Below are 16,232 nucleotides of genomic sequence, written 5' to 3'. Positions count from 1 at the left end.
GAGCTTGCAGTGAGCTGAGATCCGGCCACTGCACTCCAGCCTGGGTGACAGAGCAAGACTCCGTCTCAAAAAAAAAAAAAAAAAAAAAGAAAGGAACTAGTGCCGGGTACAGTGACTCACGCCTGTAATCCCAGCACTTTGGGGGGCCGAGGTGGGTGGATCACAAAGTGAGGAGTTTGAGACCAATGTGGTGAAACCCTGTCTCTACTAAAAATACAAACATTAGCTGGGCGTGGTGGCAGACGCCTACAGTCCCAGCTACTCAGGAGACTGAGGCAGGAGAATCACTTGAACCTGGGAGGCAGAGGTTGCAGTGAGAAGAGATCACGCTACTGCACTCCAGCCTGGGTGACAGAGTAAGACTCTGTCTCAAAAAAAAAAAAAAAAAAAAAAAAAAAACAAAGGAAATAGTTATTCATGTGCTGTGTGCTATCTGCCAATTAACTTGGCCTAAGAAGAAGGTCATGTTAGCGAATAACAAAAAATGAGGTTGGAGAGTTGACAGCAAGCGCAGAACCCTAAGTCTAGAGATACGGTAACCAATACACAGGAAAATAATATATTCACAAATGAGGAAGTGATGTGATTAAAAAACTACAGCATCGTATGAAAAAAGCAAAAACAAAAACAAAAGCTGACACCCCAAATTAATATGTCTATAAGAAGTAAAATCCATGGGTTTATTTTATTGGCAATAGAAGCTATTTAAAGCAAGAATTTTTATAAATAAGATATGTGATAATTATTTACGCTATCTTTTTGTTTTTATTTTTTGAGACAGAGTCTTGCTGTGTTGCCCAGGCTGGAATGCAATGGCACAATCTTGGCTCACTGCAACCGCCGCCTCCCAGGTTCAAGCGATTCTCCTGCCTCAGCCTTCCACACAGAGGGGATTACAAGCAAGCACCATCACGCCCGGCTAATTTTTGTGTTTTTAGTAGAGACGGGGTTTCACCATGTTGTCCAGGCTGGTCAGGAACTCCTGACCTCAGGTGATCAGCCTACCTCAGCCTCCCAAAGTGCTGGGATTACAGGCGTGAGCCACCGCACCCAGCCTATTTATTTATTTATTTTTAAATTAAATTAAATTTTTTTTTAGTAGAGTCAGAGTTTCACCACATTGGCCAGGCTGGTCTTGAACTCCTGACCTCAGGCAATTCCCCTGCCCCAGCCTCCCAAAGTGCTGGGATTATAGGCATGAACCACTGTGCCCAGCCTATTTATTTATTTTTATTTTTATTCATTATTTTTTTGAGATGGAGTCTCGCCTTGTTGCCCAGGCTGGAGTGCAATGGCACGATCTTGGCTCATTGCAGCCTCCACCTCCTGGGTTTAAGCGATTCTTCTGCCTCGGCCTCCCAAGTAGCTGAGATTACAGGCGCTCACCACCACCCCCGGCTAATTTTTTGTATCTTTAGTAGAGATGGGGGTTTCACAATGTTGGCCAGGCTGGTCTTGAACTCCTAACCTTGTGATCCGTGCCCCCTTGGCCTTCCAAAGTGTTGGGATTACAGGTGTGAGCCACCGTGTCTGGCCTATAATAATTATTTACACTATTATGTCTTTCTTCTGTTGTCTGTGTACAAATGTGTTTTAGCAACTCTCTGCCCTATTTACCCCAGCATCACGGTGTAAAATAATTCTTTTTTTTTCTTTCTTTCTTTCTTTCTTTTTTGAGACAGAGTCTCTCTCTGTAGTCCAAGCTGGAGTGCAGTGGTGCAATCTCAGCTCACTGCAACCTCTGCCTCCAGGGCTCAAGAGATTATTGTGCCTCAGCCTCCCAAGTAGTTGGGACTACAGGTGTGTGCCACCAGGCCCAGCTAATTTTTTGTATTTTAGTAGAGATGGGGTTTCACCATGTTGCCCAGGGTGGTCTCACACTCCTGAGCTCACACGATCCACCCACCATGTCTTCCCAAAGTGCCTGGCTGAGTGTAAAATCATTCTAATGTAAGTTATTTCTGCTAGAAAATAGCCCTTGACACATCAAATTCTTTTTTTCTAGGCAGGATGGAGTGCAATGGTGGGACAGCTCACTGCAGCCTCGACTTCCTGGGCTCAGGTGCTTCTCCCACCTTAGCCGCCTGAGTAGCTGGGACTACAGGCACATGCCACCATGCCCAGCTAATTTTTGTATTTTTTGGATTTTTTAGTAGAGATGGGGTTTCACCATGTTTCCAAGGCTGGTCTCAAACTCCTCCGCTCAAGCAATTCACCCGTCTGTGTCTCCCAAAGTGCTGTGGATTACAAGTGTAAACCACTGGGCTCAGCCAACACACCAAATTATTATTATTGTTATTATTATTATTTTGACATGGAGTCTCACTCTGTCACCCAGGCTGGAGTGCCGCGGCATGATCTCGGCTCACTGCAACCTCTACCTCCCAGGTTCAAGAGATTCTGTCTCTCAAGTAGCTGGAATTACAGGTGCATGTAACCATGCCCGGTTAATTTTTGTATTTTTAGTAGAGACAGGGTTTCACCATGTTGGCCAGGCTGGCCTTGAACTCCTGACCTCAAGTGATCTACCCTCCTGGGCCTCCCAAAGTACTGGGATTACAGGCCTTAATCACCTCGCCCAGTCAACACACCAATTTCTTTTTCTTTCCTTTTTTTTTTTTTTGAGATGGAGTCTCTCTCCATCACCCAGGCTGGAGTGCAATGGTGTGATCTCGGCTCACTGCAACCTCTGCCTCCCGGGTTCAAGTGATTCTCCTGCCTCAGTCTCCTGAGTAGCTGGGATAACAGCCATGTGCCACCAAGCCCGGCTAATTTTTGCATTTTTAATAGACACAAAGTTTCACCATATTGGTCAGGCTGGTCTCAAACTCCTGACCTTGTGATCCGCCTGCCTCGGCCTCCCAAAGTGCTGGGATTACAGGCATAAGCCACCATGCCTGGGCCGACACACCAATTTCTATCATGCAAAAATAATTTAGATTTTCTTGAACAAATCCTAACACTGTATTTCTGTACTACGTTTCTGAACCCACTACACTAGCACTGACCTGTAATGGCAGTACCACTTAACCCTAGTCAAACCAGTGAAGTCCGTGCTTGCTGTATTTTTTGCATCTGCTGTCAACTTCGTTTAAGGCAACTGCATCTAATTTCATATTTCATTGTCTTTAATTGAGACAGTAATAAAGCTGAATACAGCTCTAAAAAATTTTTGATATTTTAAATATGCCAAATATATCAAATAAAAGAGGAAATGTGATGCTATACTTTCCAGCACTGAGTTCTATTTTTTCTTTTTAATTTTAATATTCAACATGCATAAAAATCCATCTATAACTGAGCTATAATTGCTCACTCTGGGGTCCATATAATTCAGGGCTATCATGGTGAATTTAAATCAAGAGTGGAGTTGATGGATAGCAAATCAGTGCAGGAATTTTGCCAAGGCTTGATAGCCTAGGAAGTAATGATTTCAGAGTCAAATCTTTCCAAACCTGTCAAGAACTGTAAGAGCTAAGAAGAGCAATGTATTGAAAAGCAGAACCCATGGATTTACTTCAAAATGTTTAAGAGTCGGCACTAACATTTTGGCCAAAACTCTGTAAGTATTGGGAAATGAGGACAGGTTTGGGGGAGTAAGTAATTGGGATGCTGAGAAAGGAAGTATAAGGATAAAAACCAAAGAAAATCACTAGGTAGGTTCCTCCCTAGTGGATACATATGAGGCTTATATTTTCCTCTCTGTTCTCATTATTCCATTTCCTCTTGTGGCCCTGTAAGCCCATCAACTGGAGTCACAGGATAAATAGATATGTTCGTTTACCATAATCTCAACACTTTGGGAAGGCAAGGCCGGGGGATTGCTTGAACCCAGGAGCTTGAGACCAACCTGGGCAACATGGAGAGACCTTGCCTCTTAAAAAAAATAAACATATTATCAACCAGGCGCGGTGGCTCACGCCTGTAATCCCAGCACTTTGGGAGGCCAAGGCGGGCAGATCACGAGGTCAGGAGATCCAGACCATCCTGGCTAACATGGTGAGATCCCGTCTCTACTAAAAATACAAAAAATTAGCCAGGCATGGTGGCGGGCGCCTGTAGTCCCAGCTACTCGGAATGCTGAGGCAGGAGAATGGCGTGAACCCGGGAGGCGGAGCTTGCAGTGAGCCGAGATCACACCACTGCACTCCAGCCTGGGCCAAAGTGTGAGACTCCGTCTCAAAAAAACAAAACAAAACAAAACACCATATTATTTGAGTGTAGCTGCATGTACCTGTAGTCCCAGCTACATAGGAGGCTGAGGTGGGAGGATCACTTGAACCTAGGAGGTTGAGGCTGCAATGAGCTATGATTGTACCACTGCACTACAGCCTGGGCAACAGAGCAAGACCACGTCTAAAAAAAAAAAAAAAAAGCAAAACCTTACAAGCTAGGAAAACAGAGGGAGAAAAGGAAGAATGGTGTAAACCTGGGAGGCGGGGCTTGCGGCAGTGAGCTGAGATCCGGCCACTGCACTCCAGCCTGGGCGACAGAGCGAGACACCGTCTCAAAAAAAAAAAAAAAAAAAAAAAAAAAAAGGAAGAAAAGAAGCAAAGAAAAGAAAGGGAGGAGAGGGGAGGAAAGAGAATATGATATTTATTTTTTAAATTTAATTGTTTTTAGAGGTAGGGTCTTGCCCTGTTACGCAAGCTAGAGTACAGTGGAGTGATCACAGCTCACTGCATCCTCAGATTCCTGCTGCCTCAGCCTCTTGGGGAGGTGGGACTACAGGCACACACCACCATACCCAGCTAATTTTTTAATATTAAATTTTGTAGACATGAGGTTTCACTCTGCTGCTCAGTCTTTCTTTAATTTAATTAATTAATTAATTATTAATTTTTTGAGACAGAGTCTCGCTCTGTCATCTAGGCTGGAGTACAGTGGGGCGATCTTGGCTCCCTGCAACCTCCACCTCCCGAGTTCAAGGGATTCTTCTGCCTCAGCCTCCCAGGTAGCTGGGGCTACAGGCACCCGCCACCACAACCAGCTAATTTTTTGTATTTTTAGTAGAGAAGGGGTTTCACTGTATTAGCCAGGATGGTCTCGATCTCCTGACCTCATGATTCACCCGCCTTGGCCTTCCAAAGTGCTGGGATTACAGGTGTGAGCCACCGCGCCCAGCTTCTGTTGCTCAGTCTTTCTAAAACTCCTGGCCTCAAGCTTTTTTTTTTTTTTTATGAGACAGTCTACTTAATTGAGAATATACACTCTTCCTTGATTCCTCAGTTTTCTTTTTTCTTTTTTTTTTTGAGATGGAATCTTGCTGTGTCACCCAGGCTAGAGTGCAGTGACACCATCTCGGCTCACTACAACCTCCACATGTCGAGTTGAAGCGATTCTCCTGCCTCGGCCTCTCCAGTAGCTGGGACTACAGGCATGCACCACCACACCTGACTAATTTTGTATTTTAAGTAGAGACGTGGATTCACCACGTTGGTCAGGCTGGTCTCAAACTCCTGACCTCAGGTGATCTGTCCACCTCAGTCTCCCAAAGTGCTGGGATTACAGGTGTGAGCCACCGCACCTGGCCAACTCCTGATTTTTCACATTCTTCTCTGAGAGTGAACATCAAAGTACATTTGAGTGTAATGTAGGGTTTAAAGATGCACATTTTTCCTTTGAAATGACTGTTATGCATATTGTTGTCCAACTAAAGGAATATGGACCATTCTAATAATGGTGGGAAAATTGGCTCTGTTTGGGTTTAAAGAATACATTTTTCTAGCAAGACATATTTTCTCAGGATAAATTTGACTATTTGGTGTTTCTCCATGTTGCTGGCTTCAGCGCCTAACTCTGACATCTGGGATGACTCTGCTTGTTACACTTGTCCTGTGACTTTGGGCAAGTGAACTGAACATCTCTAAGTCTCTGTTTCTTTCCTTCCTTCCTTCCTTCCTTCCTTCCTTCCTTCCTTCCTTCCTTCCTTCCTTCCTTCCTTCCTTCCTTCCTTCCTTCCTTCCTTTTTTTTTTTCAGCATCTTACCCTGTCACCAAGGCTGGAGTACAGTGGTATAATTACAGCTCACTGCAGACTCAAACTCTCTTGGCTCAGGTGATCCTCCCACCTCAGCCTCCCAAGTAGCAAGTAGCTGGGACTAGAGGCGTGTGCCACCATGCCCGGATAATTTGTATGTGTTTTTGTAGAGACGGGGTCTCGCCATGTTGCCCAGGCTGGTCTTGAGCCCCTGGGCTCAAGTGATCCTCCCATCTTGGCCTTGTAAAGTGCTGGGTAAACAGACGTGAGTCACCATGCCCAGCCTGTTTCTCATCTGTAACCAGAAGGAATATTTATTTATTTATTTATTTATTTATTTATTTTTGAGACGGAGTCTCGCTCTGCCGCCCAGGCTGGAGTGCAGTGGCCGGATCTCAGCTCACTGCAAGCTCCGCCTCCCGGGTTCACGCCATTCTCCTGCCTCAGCCTCCCGAGTAGTTGGGACTACAGGCGCCCGCCACCGCGCCCGGCTAGTTTTTTGTATTTTTTAGTAGAGCCGGGGTTTCACCGTGTTAGCCAGGATGGTCTCGATCTCCTGACCTCGTGATCCGCCCGTCTCGGCCTCCCAAAGTGCTGGGATTACAGGCTTGAGCCACCGCGCCCGGCCTCTATTTATTTTTTTTTGAGACAGAGTCTCGCTCTGTCGCCCAAACTGGAGTGCAGTGGCCAGATCTCAGCTCACTGCAAGCTCCACCTTTCGGGTTCACGCCATTCTCCTGCCTCAGCCTCCTGAGTAGCTGGGACTAAAGGCGCCCGCCACCTCGCCCGGCTAGTTTTTTTTTGTATTTTTTAGTAGAGACGGGGTTTCACCGGGTTAGCTAGGATGGTCTCGATCTCCTGACCTTGTGATCCGCCAGTCTCAGCCTCCCAAAGTGCTGGGATTACAGGCTTGAGCCACCGCGCCCGGCAACAAGAAGGAATATTTATTAGATGGTGCTCATGTGTCTTTCTTGTACATGAAAGTTTTGATTCTATGATTATTTCTAGTGCAGTCCTCCCTTTCCAGAAAGAATCTGAACTTTTGGAAACATCAATAGAACTGTTTAACCTACAGCTGGGCACAGTGGATCACACCTGTCATCCCAGCACTTTGGGAGGCCGATCACCTCAGATCACCTGAGGTCAGGAGTTCGAGACCAATTTAGCCAACATGGCAAAACCCCGTCTCTACTAAAAACATAAAAATTAGGCAGGGTGTTGACGGGTGCCTGTAATCCCAGCTACTAGGGAGGCTGAGGCAGAATCCCTTGAACCCAGGAGGCAGAAGTTGCAATGAGCCAAGATCATACCACTGAACTCCAGCCTGGGCGACAGAGAGAGATTCTTTCTCCAAAAAAGATGTTTAGGCTAGTTAACCCATCCTCAGGTTCTCCATCTTCAAGAGAGAAGAGATTTTTATTTCTTATTTGAGTCACAACGGTAAGCATAAAGGATGACAATTATTTAATATTGTGATTCAATATTATAGATATTAAAGAAGTTTTCTAAATTGACTTTTGTTGTAGATTTGAGACTATGAGATTTGTTTGTCTCCTTTTCTTTTATTGGTTCTTTTTTTTTTTTTTTTTTTTGAGACGGAGTCTCGCTCTGTCGCCCAGACTGGAGTGCAGTGGCGTGATCTCGGCTCACTGCAAGCTCCGCCTCCCGGGTTCACGCCATTCTCCTGCCTCAGCCTCCGGAGTAGCTGGGACTACAGGCGCCCGCCACCACGCCCGGCTAATTTCTTTTTGTATTTTTAGTAGAGACGGGGTTTCACCGTGTTAGCCAGGATGTTCTTGATCTCCTGACCTCGTGATCCGCCCGCCTCGGCCTCCCAAAGTGCTGGGATTACAGGCTTGAGCCACCGCGCCTGGCCCTTTTATTGGTTCTTAATGGAAACTGTTTTTTGTTTGTTTTATTTTGTTTTTGTTTTTTTGAGATAGGGTCTCACTCTGTCACCTAGGCTGGAGTGCAGTGACACAATCTCAGCTCACTGCAACCTTCATCTCCCAGGATCAAACAATCTTCCTGCCTCAGCCTCCAAGTAGCTAGGACTGCAGGCCCACACCAACAAGTCTGGCTAATTTTTGAATTTTTTGTAGAGATGGGTTTTCACCATGTTGCCCAGGCTGGTCTTGAACTCCTGAGATAAAGCAATCTGCCCACTTCAGCTTCCCAAAGTGCTGGGGTTACAAATGTGAGCCACCCCAGCTGGCCTCTCATCTTTTAAAAAAATTTATTTTTATTTCTTTTGAGACAGGATCAATCAAGCTCTGTTGCCCAGGCTGGAGTGCAGTGGGTATTCACAGATGTGATCATTGAGGACTACAGCCTCAAACTTCTGGTTTCGACCAATTCTCCTGATTCAGCCTCCACATTAGCTGGGCCTACGGAAACGTACCAGCACTCCCGGCTTCAATTTTCATTGTTACAGCAATGAACATTTTTAAAGCACTAGCTACATGCCAGATATTGTACTAAGTACATCATACCTATTAACTAAGTTAATTATCTGCACACTCTGCAAAACTAAACATTATCCAAATCTCTGTATTAAAAAATAGCTGGGGTGTCGGCTGGGCATGGTGGCTCACGCCTGTAATCCTAGTACTTTGGGAGGCCAAGGCGGGCGGATCACGAGGTCAAGAGATCGAGACCATCCTGACTAACATGGTGAAACCCCGTCTCTACTAAAAGTACAAAAAACTAGCCGGGTGTGGTGGTGGGTGCCTGTAGTCTCAGCTACTTGGGAGGCTGAGGCGGGAGAATGGCGTGAACCCGGGAGGCAGAGCTTGCCGTGAGCCGAGATTGCGCCACTGCACTCCAGCCTGGGCAACACAGCAAGACTCTGTCTCCAAAAAAAAAAAAAAAAAAAAAAATTAGCTGGTCATGGTGGTGGTGGCACCTGAAATCCTAACTATTCAGGAGACTGATGCAGGAGGACGCCTTGAGCCCAGGAGGTTGAGGCTGCAGTGAGGTGTGATTGCACCACTATACTCCAGCCTGAGTGACAGAGCGAGAACCTCTCTCAAAAAAAAAAATAAATAAAGTCAAGCAATAATGGATTCATTAACAAATTATGATGGGTACCCATAATGGCATACTAAACAGCTATTAAAAATAACCCAGCCTGGCTGGGCGTGGTAAAGGCTATAATCCCAGCACTCTTTTTTTTTTTTTTTTTTTTTTTTTGAGACAGTGTTTCGCTCATGTTGTCCAGGCTGGAGTGCAATGGTGCGATCTCGGCTCACCACAACCTCTGCTCCCAGGTTCAAGTGATTCTCCTGCCTCAACCTCCTGAGTAGCTAGGATTACAGACATGTGCCACCACACCCGGCTAATTTTGTATTTTTAGTAGAGAAAGGGTTTCACCATGTTGGTCACGCAGATCTCGAACTCCCAACCTCAGGTGGTCTGCCTGCCTGGGCCTCCCAAAGTGCTGGGATTATAGGAGTGAGCCACCTCGCCTAGCCAATCCCAGCACTCTTGAGTGCCAAGGTGAGAGGATAGGTTAAGCCCAGGAGTTCAAGACCAGTCTGGGCAACAAAGCAAGAGCCCATCTCTACAAATAATAACAGTAATCATCGTCATCATCGTGTCATCCAGCCTGGGCAACATAGGGAGAGCCTCTCGGCCAAAAAATTTTAAAAATTAGCCTGGCATGTTGCATTTGTGCTCATAAGTCCTAGCTACTTGGGAGGCTGAAGTGGGAAGACCACTTGAGCCCAGGAAGTCAAGGCTGCAGTGAGCCATGATCATGTCACTGCACTCCAGCATGGGTGACAGAGAGAGGCCCTGTTTCAAAAACAAAATCAAAACCAAAAAGAATGCTATTTTAGAGAGAGACATAGGTGCAGTGGACTAGCAGTTGAGTGATTACTATCTGCCAAGAATGTATGAGACGGTAGATAATATTATCTCTATTTTACGGGTTAAAAACCTGACTTCGAGGGGATAATGCTTTTTGAAAGAAAAATGTTTACAGTGTACCCCTCAGTAAACAAAGGAAGTTATGAAACTGTAATAGCATGTATAGAATTTTGATGCCTTTCTTTTTTGTTCTTATGTTTTTTTCTAGTTTTTTTCCACAATAAATTTTTATTGAGTCATTGAAATGATAGGGAAAGTAATTTCTAACTAGCATTTTCAGGTCATTATATTTTTATACTTTTGTCAGTACTTGAGATAATTTACAAGTATATTTTCATTCCTTCATTCAGCCTTTTTTTCCTTACTATTTATCAAACTTGGTGGCTTTTTTTTTTTTTTTTAGTTAGAGAGGGCAAGTAGAGTTGGTTTCCTTAGTAATGGTAGCTAAAGCTCCCAAACATTCTTTTCTGTTTTTTTCATTCTTTTCTTTTAAAACTGTTTGGATTTCCTGAGTAATAGATATGCATACTAATTACCAGTCCAATTTTATTTTAAGGGCTTGAAAATGATGACTGCAAAAATGGACTGATTCTAAGCTAAAACGAACCATTTGAGTGGGTTGCTGGTTCCTCCTGGAATCTTCATACACTTTTTCAACAGTGCACCTTAAGTTCAAGGGCCAGCGTCTTATTGTGTGGTTGTAAACAAAGGCTTTCTTTTTTTTTTTTTTTTTTGAGACGGAGTCTCACGCTGTTGCCCAGGCTGGAGTGCAGTGGCGCGATCTCGGCTCACTGCAAGCTCCGCCTCCCGGGTTCCCGCCATTCTCCTGCCTCAGCCTCCTGAGTAGCTGGGACTACAGGCGCCCGCCACCGCGCCCAGCTAATTTTTTGTATTTTTTTAGTAGAGACGGGGTTTCACTGTGGTCTCGATCTCCTGACCTTGTGATCCGCCCGCCTCGGCCTCATACAAAGGCTTTCATATGAAACATGAAGATTGTATTTGAAAGATTCTTCAACTTTCCATTTGTCTACTTAAAATACATTAAATAAAATAATGCATTTTTACTAAAATATACAAACAGGACACAAATACTAAAATAAAAAAAGTTTCCATCTTTGCTTCAGTTCTTCATCAAAGCAACCACTGTTATAAACTTTGACTTCCTATGTGGTAAAGGAAAACAAAAGGGGACCACTGTTAATTTCCTATATTATTCTAAAATGTGTTTAATGTATATAACAGCACATGTATGATATATACTTCTTAAAAGGAGATATATTCTCCTTAATATGTTTACCTAGATGGGCTAATACCACATGTACTGAATTGGAACATCTTTTTTCCACTTCAATCTTTTTTTTTTTTTTTTTTTTTTTAAGACAGAGTTTTGCTGTTTTGCCCAGGCTAGAGTTCAGTGGCAGGATCTCGGCTCACTGCAACCTCTGCCTCCCGGGTTCAAGTGATTCTTCTGCCTCAGCCTCCTGAGTAGCTGGGATTATAGGCGCCCACCACCACGCCCGGCTAATTTTTCTATTTTTAGTAGAGACAGGGTTTCACCATGTTGGGGAGGCTGGTCTCGAACTCCTGACCCCAGGTAATCCGTCCGCCTCAGCCTCCCAAAAGTGCTAGGATTGAGGTATGAGCCTTGGCACCCAGCCTCTACTTCAATCATAACCACTGCTGAGTATTGTATTTCATTGTGTAAATATACCATCATGTAAATAGTCTTTTTTTGATGGATTTTTTGTTTTTTTCTTCTAGGAACAATCTTGTAATGAGCAAACCAATGACACCAAAGATCATCTAAATGTATGATTCTTTTGACATAAAGCATAAATCAGATACAACGAATCTATTCTGTTGAGTTCTTCCTTGGAAAGTGACTGAAGGAGGGGTTGCTAATAATAATCTGTTTCGTTGTGGTTTTTTTTTAGATGGAGTTTCACTCTTATTGCCCAGGCTGGAAGTATAATGGTGCGATCTCAGCTCACTGCAACCTCCTCTTCCTGAGTTCAAGTGATTCTCTTGCCTCAGCCTCCTGAGTAGCTGGGATTACAGGCATGCACCACCATGCCGGCTAATTTTTTTTTTTTTTTTTTTTTTGAGACGGAGTCTCGCTCTGTCACCCAGGCTGGAGTGCGGTGGCTGGATCTCAGCTCACTGCAAGCTCCGCCTCCCGGGTTTACGCCATTCTCCTGCCTCAGCCTCCCAAGTAGCTGGGACTACAGGCGCCCGCCACCGCGCCCGGCTAGTTTTTTGTATTTTTTAGTAAAGACGGGGTTTCACCGTGTTAGCCAGGATGGTCTCGATCTCCTGACCTCGTGATCCGCCCGTCTCGGCCTCCCAAAGTGCTGGGATTACAGGCTTGAGCCACCGCGCCCGGCCCTCATGCCGGCTAATTTTTTAATATTTTTAGTAGACACGGGGTTTCACCATGATGGCCAGGCTGGTCTTGAACTCCTGACCCCAGGTGATCCACCCATCTCGGCCTCCCAAAGTGCTGGGATTACAGACGTGAGCCACTGTGCCTGGCCATTTGTGTGTGTGTGTGTTTTTTAAGATAGACTCTCACTATATTGCCCAGGGTGGTCTTGAACTCCTGGGTTCCAGCAATTCTCCTGCCTCAGCTTCCTGAGTAGGATGCTACAGGAATGTGCCACCATACCTGGCCATCACATTTTTCCAATCAGTTCCAAGGCTGATATAATTTTAGTTTGTTTTTCAGAGAGAGAGTCACATTCTGTCATCCAGTGTGGAGTATAGTGGAACCATCATAGCTCACTGTAGCCTCCAACTACTAGACTAAGTAATCCTTCAGTCTCAGCCTCCCAAGTAGCTAGGACTACAGACATGTGTCACCACGTCTGGCTTTTTTTTTTTTTTTTTTTTTTTTTTTTTTTTTTTTTGAGACGGAGTCTTGCTGTCACCCAGGCTGGAGTGCAGTGGCGCGATCTCGACTCACTGCAACCTCCACCTCCTGGGTTCAAGCAATTCTCCTACCTCAGCCTCCCTAGTGGCTGGGACTACAGGCACGTGCCACCACACCTGGCTAATTTTTTGTATTTTTAGTAGAGACGGGCTTTACTGTGTTAGCCAGGATGGTCTCCATCTCCTGACCTCATGATCCACCTGCTTCAGCCTCCCAAAGTGCTGGGATTACAGGCATAAGCCACCGCACCCAGCCTGCCTGGTTAATTTTTTAAATAAGAGACCGGGTCTTCCTATGTTGCCCAGGCTTGTCTCAAACTCCTGGTCTCAAGCAGTTCTCCTGCCTCTGCATCCTGAGTAGCTGGAACTACAGGAATGTGCCAAGTTGCCCAGCTAATAATGTGTTTCTTATTTTTCCCCCTGACGTGCATCTTTGACTTGAAGTAATCTGTTTGTTGATTTGAGTGCAGTTACCCAGGTACATTTGTTTTGTAAAATTTCATAGATCTTTGGTACACTTTTTGTACAGTTTTTGGTACACATGATTTACCTCAATAAGAAGTTAAAAAGATACTTGTCGCCGGGCGCGGTGGCTCACGCCTGTAATCCCAGCACTTTGGGAGGCCGAGGCGGGCGGATCACAAGGTCAGGAGATCGAGACCACGGTGAAACCCCGTCTCTACTAAAAATACAAAAAATTAGCCGGGCGCGGTGGCGGGCGCCTGTAGTCCCAGCTACTCAGGAGGCTGAGGCAGGAGAATGGCGTAAACCCAGGAGGCGGAGCTTGCAGTGAGCCGAGATCGCGCCACTGCACTCCAGCCTGGGCGACAGAGCGAGACTCCGTCTCAAAAAAAAAAAAAATAAATAAATAAAATAAAAAATAAAAAATAAAAAGATACTTGTCAATGCAATAGTTTTTTTGTAGGACTTAATTAAATGTTATGAAACATAAAGTGAGGGCCAGGGGTGGTGGCTCACGCCTGTAATCCCAACACTTTGGGAGGCCGAGGCGGGTGGATCACGATGTCAGGAGTTCGAGACCAGCCTGGCCAATATGGTGAAACTCCATCTCTACTAAAAATACAAAAATTAGCCGGGCATGGTGGCATGCGCCTGTAATCCCAGCTACTCGGGAGGCTGAGGCAGAAGAATCACTTGAACCCGGGAGGTGGAGTTTGCAGTGAGCCGAGATCGCGCCACTGCACTGCAGCCTGGGCAACAGAGGGAGACTCTGCTCAAAAACAAACAAACAAACAAAAACAAGCCTAAAGTGATTAGTTAGGTTACTTTTATTTTTAGCTCTGTGCTTTTGCATATTTAAATGACTATGTAATTGTTACAAATATATAAGTGATTCATCCATCCATACAAATATCATTAATCATTTCCCTGTACAGCACGCACTGTGATATTCCTTTTTTCTTTTTTTGAGACAGTGTCAGGTCGGGCGTGGTGGCTCACGCCTGTAATCCAGCACAATGGGAGATAGAGGCAGGCGGATCACCCGAGGCCAAGAGTTTGAGACCACCCTGGCCGACATGGACAAACCCTGTCTCTACCAAAAATTCAAACAATTAGCCAGGCATGATGGCGCCTGCCTGCAGTCCTGGCTACTCAGGAGGCTGAGGCGGCAGAATTGCTTGAGCCCAAAAGTTAGAGGCTGCAGTGAGCTGTGATTGAGCCATTGCACTCCAACCTGGGTAACAGAGTGAGACCCTAATTCAAAAAAAAAAAAAAAATCTTCAGTTACATTTGTTGCCCAGGATGGCGTGCAATGGTGTGATCTTGGCTCACTGCAGCCTCAGCCTCCTGGGTTCAAGCCATTCTCCTGCCTCAGCCTCCCAAGTAGCTGGAATTACATGCGTGTGCCACCATGCCTGGCTAATTTTTGCATTTGTAGTAGAGACAGGTTTCGCCGTGTCGGCTAAGGTGGTCTCCAACTCCTGACCTCAAGTGATCTGCTCGCCTCGGCCTCCCAAAGTCCTGGGATTATAGGTGGGAGCCACCGTGCCTTGTCGAGATTATATTGAATTATATAAAATAATCTTATGTATACCTTAATTTGTGGGCTGAGATTTGTGTTAGAACAGACGTAATGGAGTTTGTACTTTAAATAAAGCACCATAAAATGGACATTATTTGGCCATACTTATTAGATTCAAACTCAGTCAATTGCATAATACATTCACTAGTTAACTTCTGATTTTTTTCTTTTTTAGAGACAGAATTTTGCTCTTGTTGGTCAGGCTAGAGTGCAATGGCACGGTCTCGGCTCACTGCAATCTCCACCTCCTGGATTCAAGCGCATCTCCTGCCTCAGCCACCCTCGTAGCTGGAATTACAGGTGTGCACCACCATGTCTGACTGATTTGTGTATTTTTAGCAGAGATGGGGTTTCGCCATGTTGGCCAGGCTGGTCTTGAACTCCTGACCTCAGGTGATCCGCCCACCTTGGCCTCACAAAGTGCTGGGATTATAGGCGTGAGCCACCCCATTTGGCCTCACTAGTTAACTTCTAGGATATTATGATTAATTTAAAAATATTCAGCCTTGTTGGGCGCGGTGGCTCACACTTGTAATCCCAGCACTTTGGGAGGCCGAGGCGGGTGGATCACGAGGTCAGGAGATCGAGACCATCCTGGCTAACACGGTGAAACCCCGGTCTCTACTAAAAATACAAAAAATTAGCTGGGCCTGGTGGCAGGCGCTTGTAGTCCCAACTACTTGAGAGGCTGAGGCAGGAGAATGGCGTGAACCGAGGAGGCGGAGCTTACAGTGAGTGGAGATGGCGCCACTGCACTCCAGCCTGGGCGACAGGGACACTCCGTCTCAAAAAAAATATATATATTCAGCCAATTTTAGTACATATTTTCTTGATATTAAAATAAAACTAGGCAGGTATATAATTCAGCAGTTACTTTTAAAATAATTCCACAAAATGTTCTTCAAGTATAGAAAAATAATAAACTCTTTACGTCTTGACAATTTTATATAGTCATACTGCAGGAAACAGGAAAATACAAATCCAGATCTATTTTGAGTCAAAAGATAACAAAGCATGAGGCTTATCAAATGGATTCGAGGACAAAATAACTTTTTTTTCTTTTTCTGGCATCAGTTAAGCCTTGTGCAAAGATATAAGTTTTTGGTATTCCCAATTTATTCAGTAACTGTGAGTCAGCATGAGCTATTACAGTAAATACTGCCATTGATTCTAGTTGCAATGTGGTTCCTCCAGCTCACCACTGTCTAATCGAAATATGTGAGCTACATAAGCAATTAAAATTTTCTAGTAGCCACATACAAAATTAACCAGAAACAGGTGAAATTAATTTTAATAATATATTTTAATACAATATTATTTCAATACGTATTCAATATGAAAAAATTAATAATCTTTTCCAATTCTTCCAAAAAAATCTGTATTTTATACTGGTAGCACATCTCAATTCAGA

Source organism: Macaca fascicularis, chromosome 5, assembly GCF_037993035.2.
Source record: "Macaca fascicularis isolate 582-1 chromosome 5, T2T-MFA8v1.1".
Taxonomy (NCBI): Eukaryota; Metazoa; Chordata; class Mammalia; order Primates; family Cercopithecidae; genus Macaca; species Macaca fascicularis.
Note: the sequence above shows the minus strand (reverse complement) of the source record.